General features: G+C 34.6%; 1 protein-coding gene across 2 annotated transcripts in view; it reads left to right on the forward strand.

The window, feature by feature from the left end:
- Window positions 1-13,123, forward strand: part of LOC113510775 (protein CEPU-1-like) — a 210,703-nt gene that overhangs the window by 19,347 nt on the left and 178,233 nt on the right. The window contains exon 1 of one of the 2 annotated variants that reach the window (XM_052902494.1): window positions 3,719-3,729. The exons of the other annotated variant lie outside the window; for it this stretch is intronic. The gene's annotated coding sequence lies outside the window, so the exon portion shown is untranslated. Of the gene's footprint in view, window positions 1-3,718; window positions 3,730-13,123 lie in introns of those variants that run through there. 2 annotated transcript variants of the gene reach the window in all.

A 13,123-nucleotide genomic window follows, 5' to 3' on the forward strand; every position in this document is an offset into this window, starting at 1 on the left:
TTGCACAAAAATTACATAGTTAAAGTTTATATTAAATGAAGATGTATAACAGACAAGCTTAACTCTGTAAGAGTTCTCTTCCAGCAAACCTTGAGTGGAATGTAGTATTAATTATCATTATTATTAGTATGACTTATGTATTTATTTTTTATAGCAACACTTAAAAAGAATAATGCAATATATATATATATATATATATATATATATATATATATATATATATATATATATATATATATATATATATATATATATGCATTTATGAAATATCTAAATTACTTATCATTACACTTATCGCTGAAGCAATCTCTTCCAGACAACCTTTGGGTAGAGATGAAAAGAAAAAAGACAGAATCAAAAAAAAAAAAATATGCAAATAATCACATGCACACCTTACATCTGAGTATTATGCGTTTGTTAAGTATATTTTACAGAAATTATCAGAACCGACATGAAAACGGTTGATATTTTGTAGAAAGAATTAATTAAGTTTTAGAATTTATCATCATCTACGAATCTATGATATAAATGAATGTACATATTTAAAAAGAATTGATCCCGTGTCTATGTCTAAATGGATACCTATAAGAAAAGCACTGATTTTAAATCGACATTTCTGTGTAAAGCAACAAGTTGTAGCTTAAGCGATAAAAGATAACGAACATGTCAGTGAAACACGAACGAGTATGTGGATACATAAGCACATCTTATTATATTTTCCCAACGGCTTTGTTCACACAGACAGAAAGGACAACACTTCTATTCTTATCTGTAGAGAAGAATACCTTTTTTCAACCGACTTCAAAAATGAAGATTCTCAATTCTGTTATATTTTTTGTTTGTCAATTCAGAACACCATCTCTTCTTATATACTTTATACTTACATTATAACTATATACTCTTAATTATATAGATAGAGCCTCGAACCTCAAAAATGGGCCAAATTTAAGTCAGCTAATTGTTAAATTAACTGACTCTTTTTTTATCAGTATTCTATACTAACTAACTTGTTATACTAAAAATGTAAAACAACAATATATGGAAGAGGGCACTAACTCCTGAAACACAGGTTTTTTTATACCTACCTCGGGAGTTAGGGACTTCAAACTATATTGTAACAAAGAGTGAAATAAAGATTATTTATTATTATTTATTTATTTATTATTATAAACGCATACAATGTATCTTGACTTATTATTTAATAAATAAAATTAATATTTACGCATTAAAAAAAAATGCAGAAATTATAAGACTAAATAAGTATAGAAGTTATAAAAGAATCATTCATAACTATTTATCACGCGAAATTGTATGAAAAAGAAGACCCGCTTTTCTCGTAGCATTTGTACGGAGACATTCTTTCTATATAATCTAAGACTATACTATTATAGTTACCATAATATTTTAGAGTTTAGATATTGGAGTTAATCTTCGGTACTATTGATAAAATTTTTAAAGTTCTTTAATTGTTATAAAGGTATATTATATCCTTGAGTGCTATAAGCTTTTTCTATTTTGGTAAGTATATCATCATCATCATCACCATATCAGCTTTTAGCTATCCACTGCTGAACGTAAGCCTCCCTCTTGGGTGATTTGCCATGTAGTAATAGTAGTTGCCACGCTTGGCAGGCGGATTGGTAACCGCAGTGAGGCCTTGAAGATGTTTTAAGAGGGACGCTGTTGCCCATACTTCGCCTTATATTAGTCGCTACTTACGACATACATGGGACAGGAAGGGGTAACCTATTCTATGCCAGGTTTATACGGCAAAGTAAGTATTTATAATAATTTTTGTACCAAGGGAGATTTTGTACACACACCGATTGCTTGGGTCTCTGTCCCATTCGTGTTTCAACCGTGAAGCAGCTGTGTTTGCATGGCTGTGTTTCGGTTTGAAGGGTGGGATATGTGTTACAGAGGAATAACAATGAGTCCTCAAGAATGGCAACGTTACACAAATAGTATACTCTGTTATGTCCATGCTACTGCTCATGTCTATAGGCGACGGTTACCACTTTCCATCAGGTGGGCCGTCAGCTTGTTTGCCATTCTAAGTTGTATAAAAAAGAAAACACCAAAATACCAGCCTTACTAAAATGTGTTGAATAGCTTAAAAGTTACACAAATAGTATCGTACCTGTGTAAGAAGCGGGGACGGGTCAAAAAAGTCCCTATTAGTTTCTAAATAACTATAAATTTATAGGGATTTTTTTTTATTCAAAACTTTCAGTTTGGTTCCATAGAGATTTTATCAAAAAGGATTCAGAAGTTTTTTTTTAATCGAAATAACTGGTTTTGCTATTATGGAAGTTCGTATTTTTTTCGTGGAACAAAATCTATCATTGTCTGGACGGTAAACAGAGTGAATATACAATATATATATATATACTACTATTTTTCATTTTTACGATATTATAGAGCGAAAGATAATAAATACCCGCAGCCATGGATGCTTCTTGCCACTTTGAGTTTGCTGGAAGAAAACTTTTACAATATAAACTCGCCTTTTGTCTTTTACAATATTTTCAATTCGCATTATGTGTATGTGTGTATTATCAGCGTATGCAATAAAGTATACAAATAAATAAGAGATAAAGAGATAAAGAGAGATAAAGAGAGCTAACTTAACAAAGCGCAATAGAACAGCGTAGAAAACAAAATGAAATAAAATCGTATGTCAAAGTGTTTGGCTACCGTGATTATATATATATATATATTTTTTTTGATGGGTGAAAATGGTATGTAGCCCCGCCTGCGCTAACGGGATACGCTGGCGGAGCACCAGTGAAGGATGATAGATGAGAATGAAAACAGGCCATCATGATGAATTAATCAGGAATTAACCATGATAGTTTCCAATAGGAACCGCGAGGAGGTCGATCTGGTTGGGTATATTGCTAGCAATGGGATTCTCAGTTTCTATTACTAACAATCCCTTCCCCCCCGTGATTATATTATGCTGTACGTAAATTAATACTCTTTTTATAAAGTTAGACCCACAGCTAGTTGTGAGACGTTGATTGGTTGTAGAGGTACATTATAATTTTCCATCTTTGCCACAGGCCAGTTAGCCTATCACGATGAATTCATCATGAAGAATTAATCATGATAGTTTCTACGGGGAACCGCGTGGAGGTCGACCCGATTAGGTATATTGCTAGCAATGGGATTTTTAGTCTCCATTACTAACAATCCCTTTCCCCCCTATAATATATGGTTATCGATTATCATAGGATATGACATATTTTATGATTAATAATTGGCAATTTATGGAATTGAAATTATTATAAATCGGTGTATAAAGTATCCTATTTTCTAAGTAAAGGTATAAATTTCATTAAAATCCATAACATTTACTACAGTACATAAAATATTTTTTTTTAATTGATGATAATGGAATGGTAACTCCACCCGCGCTATCGGTATACACCGGCGGGGCACCAGTAAAGGATGATAGGTGAGGATGGAGCAGGTCAGTTAGCCCATCGTGGCGAATTCAACAAGAATTGTTCACGATGATTACCAGGGGAAACCACGTGGTGGTCGACCTAATGGGCACATTGCTAGCAATGGGGCTGTCAAACTGCATTGTTAACAATCCCTTTCCCCCATACATATAATAATAGGATATTATTAAAATGAGTCACTATCACAAGTATTGGAATATATTGTTCACATTCTAATAACATTACTAATTCTCATTATTTTCAGACTTCTCCGTACATGGTAAGATAATAACTGAAGGCAGTAAAGAGAACAAAAGTACGATCCTTATACGAATCCGTTGAGCATTCACGGAGCTTGTTACGAGAACTTGTTACCAGCGACCTACGTAATAAGCAATCTATATTTTATAGTTCTTATAACAAAATATGCAATCTTCTAACAAGCACTGAGATAAGTAGGTATTTATATCTTGCGCAAATGAAGTTTTGAAATAATATCTTGAAAAACAGGATATATTTCTAGTTTTAATTCCTTACTACTATTATAAATATGGTGTGTGGTCCTGGCATAGAATAGGCCACGAATAGGTGTCGTAAGAATTGACTAAGGAAGAGCGAGGGATGGGCAGCAGCACCCCTCTTAAAATATCTCTAAAGCCTAACTGCAGTTGCCAGGGGGAAGGGATTGTTAGCAATGGAGTTTGACAGCCCCATTGCTAGCAGGTCAACCTCCACGTGGTTCCCTCTGGAAACCATCGTGAACAATTCTCGTTGAATTCGTCACGATGAGCTAACTGTTTCATTCTAGTCTATCATTCTCCACTGGTGCCCTATCAGCGTATAGCGATAGCGCGGGTGGGGTTACTATATCATCTATAAAAAAAACTGCGGTTGCCAATCCGCCTGCCAGGCGTGGCAACTACTGGTAACATCCCCTAAGGGGAGACTTATCTTCACCAGTGGACAGTTAAAGGCTGATATAATGATGATGATTATGAATATGAAGGTATGTTTGTTTGTTACTTCTTGCCATATCTTTTAAATTTCATAGCGATTATTAGAGTCGGTTATATTTGGTAGCTATACATATAGTATATGAGATGAAGAAGGATATAATCTGTTCTTATTCTAGTCATGTGGACGAAGTCTCCCCCCCCCCCCCCGGAAATCATCGTGCTTAAACCCAGGTGCATTCACCACGATGGGCTTACTGACCTTTTCATTCTCACCTGTCATCGCTCACTGGTGCCCCGCAAGTGTATACAGTTAGCGCGGGCGGAGATGTCATTCCATTATCATTCATTAAAAAAACCATGATATCGAACGGGGAAAGGGTTAGGAGCCCTGTTGCTTGCAATATACCTTGTCAAGTCCCTCCTTACGGTCACTTTATGACACCTTCGTACTTAATTTTAAGTGTATTTATCTCAATGGACTAAAACTGACCTGCCTTTTCATCCTCACTAATTATCCCTCACTGGTGCTTCGCCAGCGTGTAGATAGATTTTTTTTTTATACAACTTAGAATGGCAAACAAGCTGACGGCCCACCTGATGGAAAGTAGTAACCGTCACCTATAGACATGAGCGGTATCATGGACATAACAGAGTATACTGTCTGGCCCATAATACCCCACATGCGTTGCTATTCCTGAGGACTCAGGTGTTATTCCTCTGTGCCCAGTAAATTCACGCCATATCCCACCCTTCAAACCGAAACACAGCCATGCAAACACAACTGCTTCACGGTAGAAACACGAATGGGACAGGGGTACCCAAACAATCCACTTTTGTACAAAGTCTCCCTCTGGTGATAATTTTATCATCATCATCATTATATTAGTCTTTAACTGTCCATTGTTGAACATAAGCCTCCCTCAGGTGAATTTTGTCAGTAGTTGCCGCGCTTGGCAGGCGGATTGGCAACCGCAGTTAGGCTTTAGAGATGTTTTAGGAGGGACGCTGTCCATCTCTCGCTCTCCTTTAGGCGCCTTTTACGATACTCACTGGAAAAAAGGGCCTATTCTATGCCAGGGCCACACGGTGTAAATAAATGGATACTTTTTATTGTGTCCTCCAAAAGATTACGTATACTGATAGCGCAGGTGGGGTTATTGTTCTATTATCATACATTAAAAAAACGTGATATCAAATTACAATAGAGCAATTGACTTATATCTTATTATCTTGTGGCCCAGCTATATTGTCTACAAACCGATAAGACGTATCTATTATTTGCTGCATTCGTGACTGCGTTTCGTAGTTAGAATATAGGTGTTTGGGGGGAAAGGGATTGTTAGCAATGGAGTTTGACAGCCCCATTGCTAGCAGTATGCCTTATTAGGTCGACCTCCACGTGGTTCCCCCTGGAAACCATCGTGAACAATTCTTGTTGAATTCGTCACGATGGGCTAAATGACCTACTTCATCGTCAACTATCATCCTCCACTGGTGCCCCGCCGGTGTATACCGAAAGCGCGGGTGGGGTTACCATTCATTATCATCCATTAAAAAAAAGGTCTTTATAGTTTATATCTAAATCATTAATAATCTTTTTATGGGAGTATTATACTAGTGAAATTGAATATTAACTCATCCGAAGAAACAAGGATTAAAAACGGGAATAAGTTTGGAGTAGCGATGCGTGATTTTACTAATTCGACTACTAATTATTCGACTGAACAATTCATAGAGTTTATTCGAATGATTTTTAAATCAAACGAATACTGATTTTATTCATTCGACTACTAATTTCATCTGATATCGTCAGTTGAATTTAATAGTCGAATGAGAATAAGAATTTAGTTAGTTAAATACCACTTACCACTAACTGAATATTTGTTTAAACTAAAACTATAAATGCCATCTTTCCAGTATTGCAAGTAATATCGTCATATTCATAGAATACTATATGATTAAAAATAATTCTCTAATATAATTCTCTAATTCAAAGACTCGATCCAGAAAAGGTCAATTCGAAAATCGACCTTTTCTGGATCGAGTCGATATCGATTTGAATTGGTAACTATTTTTTTTAATATAATATATCTATTCTCAGATATAAATAAAAGTAAACAATAAGAGTTCGTGTTCACTTATCATCCCAAAGGTTGACTGTTAGAGAATGCTACTAGTATTAAGTCCGCCTTTTCTGCCAAACATTTTTTGTAATGTTGTTAATAAACAATAAATAAGCCAACCTTTTTATTCCTACATATTTATCTAGGAATAAAGAAATTGGCTTAAATTACCACCAGTATCTTTTAATCATTTATTTTTTACACAATAAAGTTATTTAAATAAAAATAAATAGTGAAGATAAGCATCATTGTCATCTATACACTCCATTTATATAATGTAAACATACTAATACACAATGTATTAGTAAATTTCAAAATATAGGTAAAAGAAACCATAGGTACAGTTAATAAAAACTTTTAGAGAAGATCAATATACGGTAGAATATCAAACGGAACAGAAACCTCATTACTGGTCTATTGTTGTATAAAAACTCAATATATCGATCGAAGGTGGTTACAGGTACAGTCATTGTTTATTCATGTATTAACCATGCTATGCAATACACAATGGAAAAAAGAACCTTTATTTAAATAGAGTTGTTTCCAAAGCATTTTTAAAATATACCAAAAGGTTTGTGTACTAAAGCCACGTCTACTTGCGAATATTTATCCTATTCGTGTATCTACTGCGAGGTGCTGTGTTTGCACGAATGTGTTTCGGTTTGGAGGATTTTTTTAATGGATGATAATGGAACGGTATCCCCGCCTGCGCTATTGGTGTACGCTGGCGAGGTACCAGTGAGTGGTGATACATGAAGATGAAACCAAGTCAGTTAGCCCATTGTGATGAATACAATAAGAATTAATCACTGGTTTCCAGGGGGATCCGCTTGGAGGTCGAATCTTTCAGATTTTTTTACTATTGAAGGATCTCGCCATCGGTCACATTTCTACCTGTTGGAAAGGGATGATGTGGTCTAAGATGGGGCTCGCGGGTCCACGAATGAACTATTCACATTTGCCTTAATTAATCGCGTTATAATAATAAAAATATAAAAAGTATTTTTCGAGATTTCGACTATATTCCCTAGACTACAGTGACCGTTTACCATAAGACGGGCTATATACTTGTTTGCTACCTTTGCGGTATAAAAAGAAATGCTTTTATTTAATCAGTTATTCAAATAAAATAATTAATACCACACATTCAGAACAATTGCTATTTGTCAAACTAGGATAATTAACGAATAATCTAAGAGATTTCTTATTATATTTTTTGTTCGTTTTTTGATAACTGGGTTTCTGCTTAGTATATACTTTGTACAAAAGTCGATTGCTTGGGTACCTCTGTCTCATTCGTGTTTGTACCGTGAAACAGTTGTGTTTGCATGGCTGTGTTTATTCATTTATTCATTTATTTATTGCTATTATATTATATTATTATTTCGGTTTGAAGGGTGGGATAAGGCGTGAATTTACAGGGTACAGAGGAATAACACCTGAGTAATAAGGAATGGGAACGCATGGGGGTATCATGGGCGAAACAGTATACTCTGTTATATCCAAGGTACCGCTCATGTCTATAGGCGACGGTTACCACTTTCCATCAGGTGGGCCGTCAGCTTGTTTGCCATTCTAAGTTGTATGAAAAAAAATTTATCCTGAATCTATCCTGAGTCGTAACATATATTGTGTAATAAGAGACAGTATTGTGGCAGTATCGCTTTATGAAATCGCTACAGAATCGAATTCCGTTATTATTAGTTCTGCATCAGAGCCTTAACGGCTATAGAATCTGCGTAATCTATTGTGTTTACGACCACTTAAATTATGAACATCGTACTTTCCCAGTTATATATGGAGAATAAAGATATTATATTTAGTTTTCAATAGCAATGTTCTTTAAAATTGCATAGTGATTAAATTCTTGTATAAACTATTTTGAAACTTGAATCTTCCATACAAATCTGGCAGCTTTACATGCTATGTTAGCATGGGAAGCTCAATTTTTGTAATTTTCGAACTTTATGCTGTAGGAAAAATGTTCGGTTTAATTGGCAGAACATTTATTGAATAATGACATGTTGCCCTTTACGCAGTTCCCTCTGGGAGCCATCGTTGTTGACTTTTAATAAATTCATCACCATGAGAACGAATCTGCTTTTATTCTTATCTAGTCTACCAATATCGTAAGAGGTGTTACTATTTCATTAATTATTCGTTTAATATAAAATATATATTAAGATGTAAAATTGTCTGAAGTTCACACTAACAGTAGTGTCCTACCACTACGTGTCTCATGCTACCATTGAGGGCGACGATTATTGAACCTAATACCCGTTGAAGACTAGATATGTGCTATGACGGATTGAATGCTCTGATTTATGGCTATTGATTATGTGTCTTCAGCATGCATAATATAATTCAAGGGATTGCTTATCTAACTGCAGAGTCGATTACACCATGATGGTCATTTTCAGAATGATAGGTTTTGTCTGCAAATTTCGCGAGAACTTCTCTATTTATTAACACTTTATTGTAAAACTAAGGTTTATTTAAAGTTGGCAAAGATTTGTGGTAGAAAAGAGTTTATTTCTTTAATATACTTAAATCTCCATTCTAGTTTATTTAAGCGATTTCCAAAAGGAAGTCTCCATTTTGTATGCATTTTTATGCTTATGTTACATGATTGTGTAGCTAAATTTTAATATAAAATAAAATTTAGTTACACTTTTTGCAGTAGATATGTTAACTTCTATGGGAGTTTTTTACTATTTTTTATTTATTATTAATGGTAAATAAAACAATTTACTACATACATAATTAACTTACAAGCTACATTTTAAAATCACGCAGGTATATTTCGAATGGCATTTCAAGTCTCCCATTAGTACATAATTCAGATCAAATTTTAGAAAGAAAGAATAAATCTAAATACCGTTGTATTTTTTTATGTTTGTTACTTCATAAGTCTCTTAATTTTAAATCAATTTGGAAAATTCTTTTTTTATTTGACAGAATATACTTATAGATTGATTCCATAGAAATTTTATCAAAATCGACTCACTATTTTACTTTGTAAATCAAAATAATTGGTTTTGCCACAATTGTAGTACTTTTTATTTTGTAAAACACAATCTTATTTAATGTATATTTTTTTCTCCTACAGTTCAAGAGTACCTTTAAATTATTATCCAACTTATTTAGTTGAATTTTGGGGTATTGAAGTTGGCGTCTTTTGTCATGTTTGTTAGTACATAGCTATTTTCTATGAAGCAAAATGTTATTGTTATTTATATAACACATAAAGATATCATATAAAAGTATTAATGAAATGGATCCACTATTATATGAGCAAAATCAATAAGAAACATATTGTGTAAATATGTATAAGGGGAAATCAATTCTCTTGACAGGGGGAGACATGTTCGGACAGAATAAAATAGGAGAAATATTTTTGGTTAATATATAATACGTTTTCCTAAATAAAACCTTTTATATTCGATTGAGATCGATATAAATATATCTGTGTAAGAACTCGGACGATGTAATAAAGTAAATTGTGCGTAAAATTAAGCTAGCAGTTGAAATATTGCTGTTACGGGAAGTTAAAAGATGAGAAGACTGAAAGAGTATTTTCTTTAGCTTATTTTTGGCGGAATATTTTTTTTGCTGATTTGATTATTCTACAAGCGAATTGGTAATGGAGTTTCCCTGAATAATTATCAGACAGTGGCCGTGATTTTCTCCTGTTTTACTGGAGGGACGCTTTGTACAGTTATCCGCGTGAGTACCCATTGTTTTCTCAGTGTGATTATTTATTTATAATACGTTTACTACTGTAATCTTTTGGAGAAAACAATAAAAAGTATTTATCTATCTATTCACCTCTGTATTGTGGCATTTACAGTAAGATAAAAGGATTTAGCGGACCATTAGTACCATGTTAAGTTTCTTTCTGAAAATCGTTATGGTTTTTTTTTATATATCATGAAATGGCAAATGAGTTGACGGTGTATTTCATTGGAAAATGACAATCATCGTTTAGAGACATAATCAGTTTATTTATGCAATATAGAATGACAAACAAACTGATGGCCTACCTGATGGAAAGTGGAAGCCGTCGCCTATAGACATATGCAGTATCATGGATATAACAGAGTATACTGTTTCGCCCATAATACCCCCTAAGCGTTGCCATTCCTGAGGACTCAGGTGGTATCCTCTGTACCCTGTAAATTCAATGCCATATTCATGCCTTCAAATCGAAACACAGACATGCAAACACAACTGCTTCATGGTAGAAACATGAATAGGATAGAGGTGCCCAAGCAAACGACCTTTTTATAAAGTGTCCTCTGATATCTGGTACTGATATATCTGAGGTTTGATATCCGGTTTTTGATATAGCTTTTAATCAGACATAAACTGTCTAGAGTACTAAACATAAGCCTTCCCTATAAGGGGAGTTTTGGCAGTAGTTACTATACTTAGCAGGCGGGTTGGCAACAGCAGTTAGGTTTTTAGAGATGTTTTAAGCAGGATGTTGCTGCCCATCCTTCTACCATAAAATTTCTTCAGTCGCCTCTTACAACACCCACAGGAATAGAAGGGGTGGCCTATTCTTTACCGGGACCACACGGCCATTCACGGCTTTTATAGTTTATACATGGTTTATTAAGACGTTCTCCGAGTTCCATTGAATAGAGAGCTTTCATAGAAATGTTAGGTTCACATAAATACATATCTGTCATGCCTGTCTCCCATTAGGGTAGGCAGAAACAATGGAACGCTTAATGCTTCGATTCAAACAATCCCCTTTCGCTTCTTTCATATTCATCAATCTTTTCATACACGCTCGTCGGTTACGGGTACTTTCAATTTAGCCCTTCTTCTGCACGTCGCCTATTTGGTCAACGTACGTCCGTCTAGGGCGGCCCCTACCGACATCTCCATTCATTCTTGCTCGATAAATTGTTAGGTTCACTACAATCATTAATAGAATTATGGCAATATAACAAGGAAATCTTGCCTATTAAGTCCACTAGACTAGTCAGTGTAGTCAAATTTAATGCTTGGCTAGATTTGCTGTGATGTTCATAATTAAACTGCACACAAAGGAAAGTAGCAACATGCAAATAATTTCACGGAGTTACTCTGATCTCAGGCTCTCATTGTGGTATTGTAGTAGAGATTAATAATTATTTCAGCCGTTAACTGCCCGTTGCTGTACATAAACCCTCTCCAAAAGGTCAGTTTTACCAGTAGTTGCCATGCTTGGCAGGTGGGTTGGCCGCAGTTAGGCTTTTAGAGATGTTTTAAGAGGGACGCTGCTGCCCATCCCTCGCCCTCTCTTATTAGACGCTTACGTCGCTCGCGGGAAAGGAAGGGGTGACCTATTCTATGCCGGGACCACATGGAGAGATTAATAATTTACTCTATAAAAACTAACAAGTACTATGCATAATTAATATAGGTCCAATACGGAAGTAAACTATTGCAGAGAAATAGTAGTGGAATTAAACAAAATAATTCAAAACTTTCGCGTTGGTGATATTTTAAATATACTATCGCGAATTAATGCGATGTAAAATTGCAGGTAATTCATATTTTTGCAGGTACTCGTAAATTGTATTTGTCATTGGGTTAAGTCCCCATAGTGTTAATAAAAAATACTTCTAATCAACTGACCATTAAAATTTGCCTTACTGATTTCGTATCAAGGCATTATTAATAAGCCATTACAATATGTTCATATGGCAATATATGCAATACATAAAATTAATGTTCTTACTTCAAAAGAGAGAGTCAAAATAAAAAAAAAATGTTAAATTAGATGCCCAATTTGGCTTCGCACGAATACACTTTTTCTTTCAAACAAAATTTGTCCTGACAATTACAAAAAACAAAAAAAATAGACAAATAGGTGTAAGTTGTTCTGAAATGATATGCTTACATATATTTGGCAGTTGATTTTTATTTATATAAATGAGAATGAGACAAGAATAAACTCAAATATATCTCCAAAGCTATTCAAAGCTAAGCAATAGTCGAGAGATGGGCAGCAATGTACCTCTTAACACATCACTAACAGTCTATGGTTTTTTTTTAAAGGATGACAATGGAATGGTAACCCCGTCTGCGTTAACAGTATACGCTGACGGTGCACCAGTGAATGATGATAAGTGAGAATGAAAACGCAGGTCAGTTAGCCCATCATAATGAATACACTTTCAATTTAACACGATGGTTTCCAGAGTGAACCAAGCGGAGGTCGACCTGGTAGGGCAAGGGATTGGTAGTCCGCGATACTAAAAAAACCCTTTCCTATCTACGGTTGTCAACCCTCTTGCCAAGCGTAGCAACTATTGGCAAAATCTTCCTTATGGGGGACGCCTATATTCAGCAGTGGACAGTCGGCTGATATGAATTAATGAATTGCCAAAAAGATGATCAAACTCACTTCAAATTTTGAGAATGTCTTTTACTAAACTCTTTTAAAAAACGTCAATATTAAAAAAAATATTAAATATTAAACATTGCGACCTACATAAAAAAACCGATTTTAGAACCAATTTTTGTGATTTACTAGCACACTTTAGAGCACTAAAGTATTGAACCGATTTTGATAAAATATAGATATTTTAATAAATCA

The sequence above is a fragment of the Galleria mellonella genome, unplaced genomic scaffold (assembly GCF_026898425.1).
Source record: "Galleria mellonella isolate WM207_F2 unplaced genomic scaffold, CSIRO_AGI_GalMel_v1 utg905, whole genome shotgun sequence".
Lineage (NCBI taxonomy): Eukaryota > Metazoa > Arthropoda > Insecta > Lepidoptera > Pyralidae > Galleria > Galleria mellonella.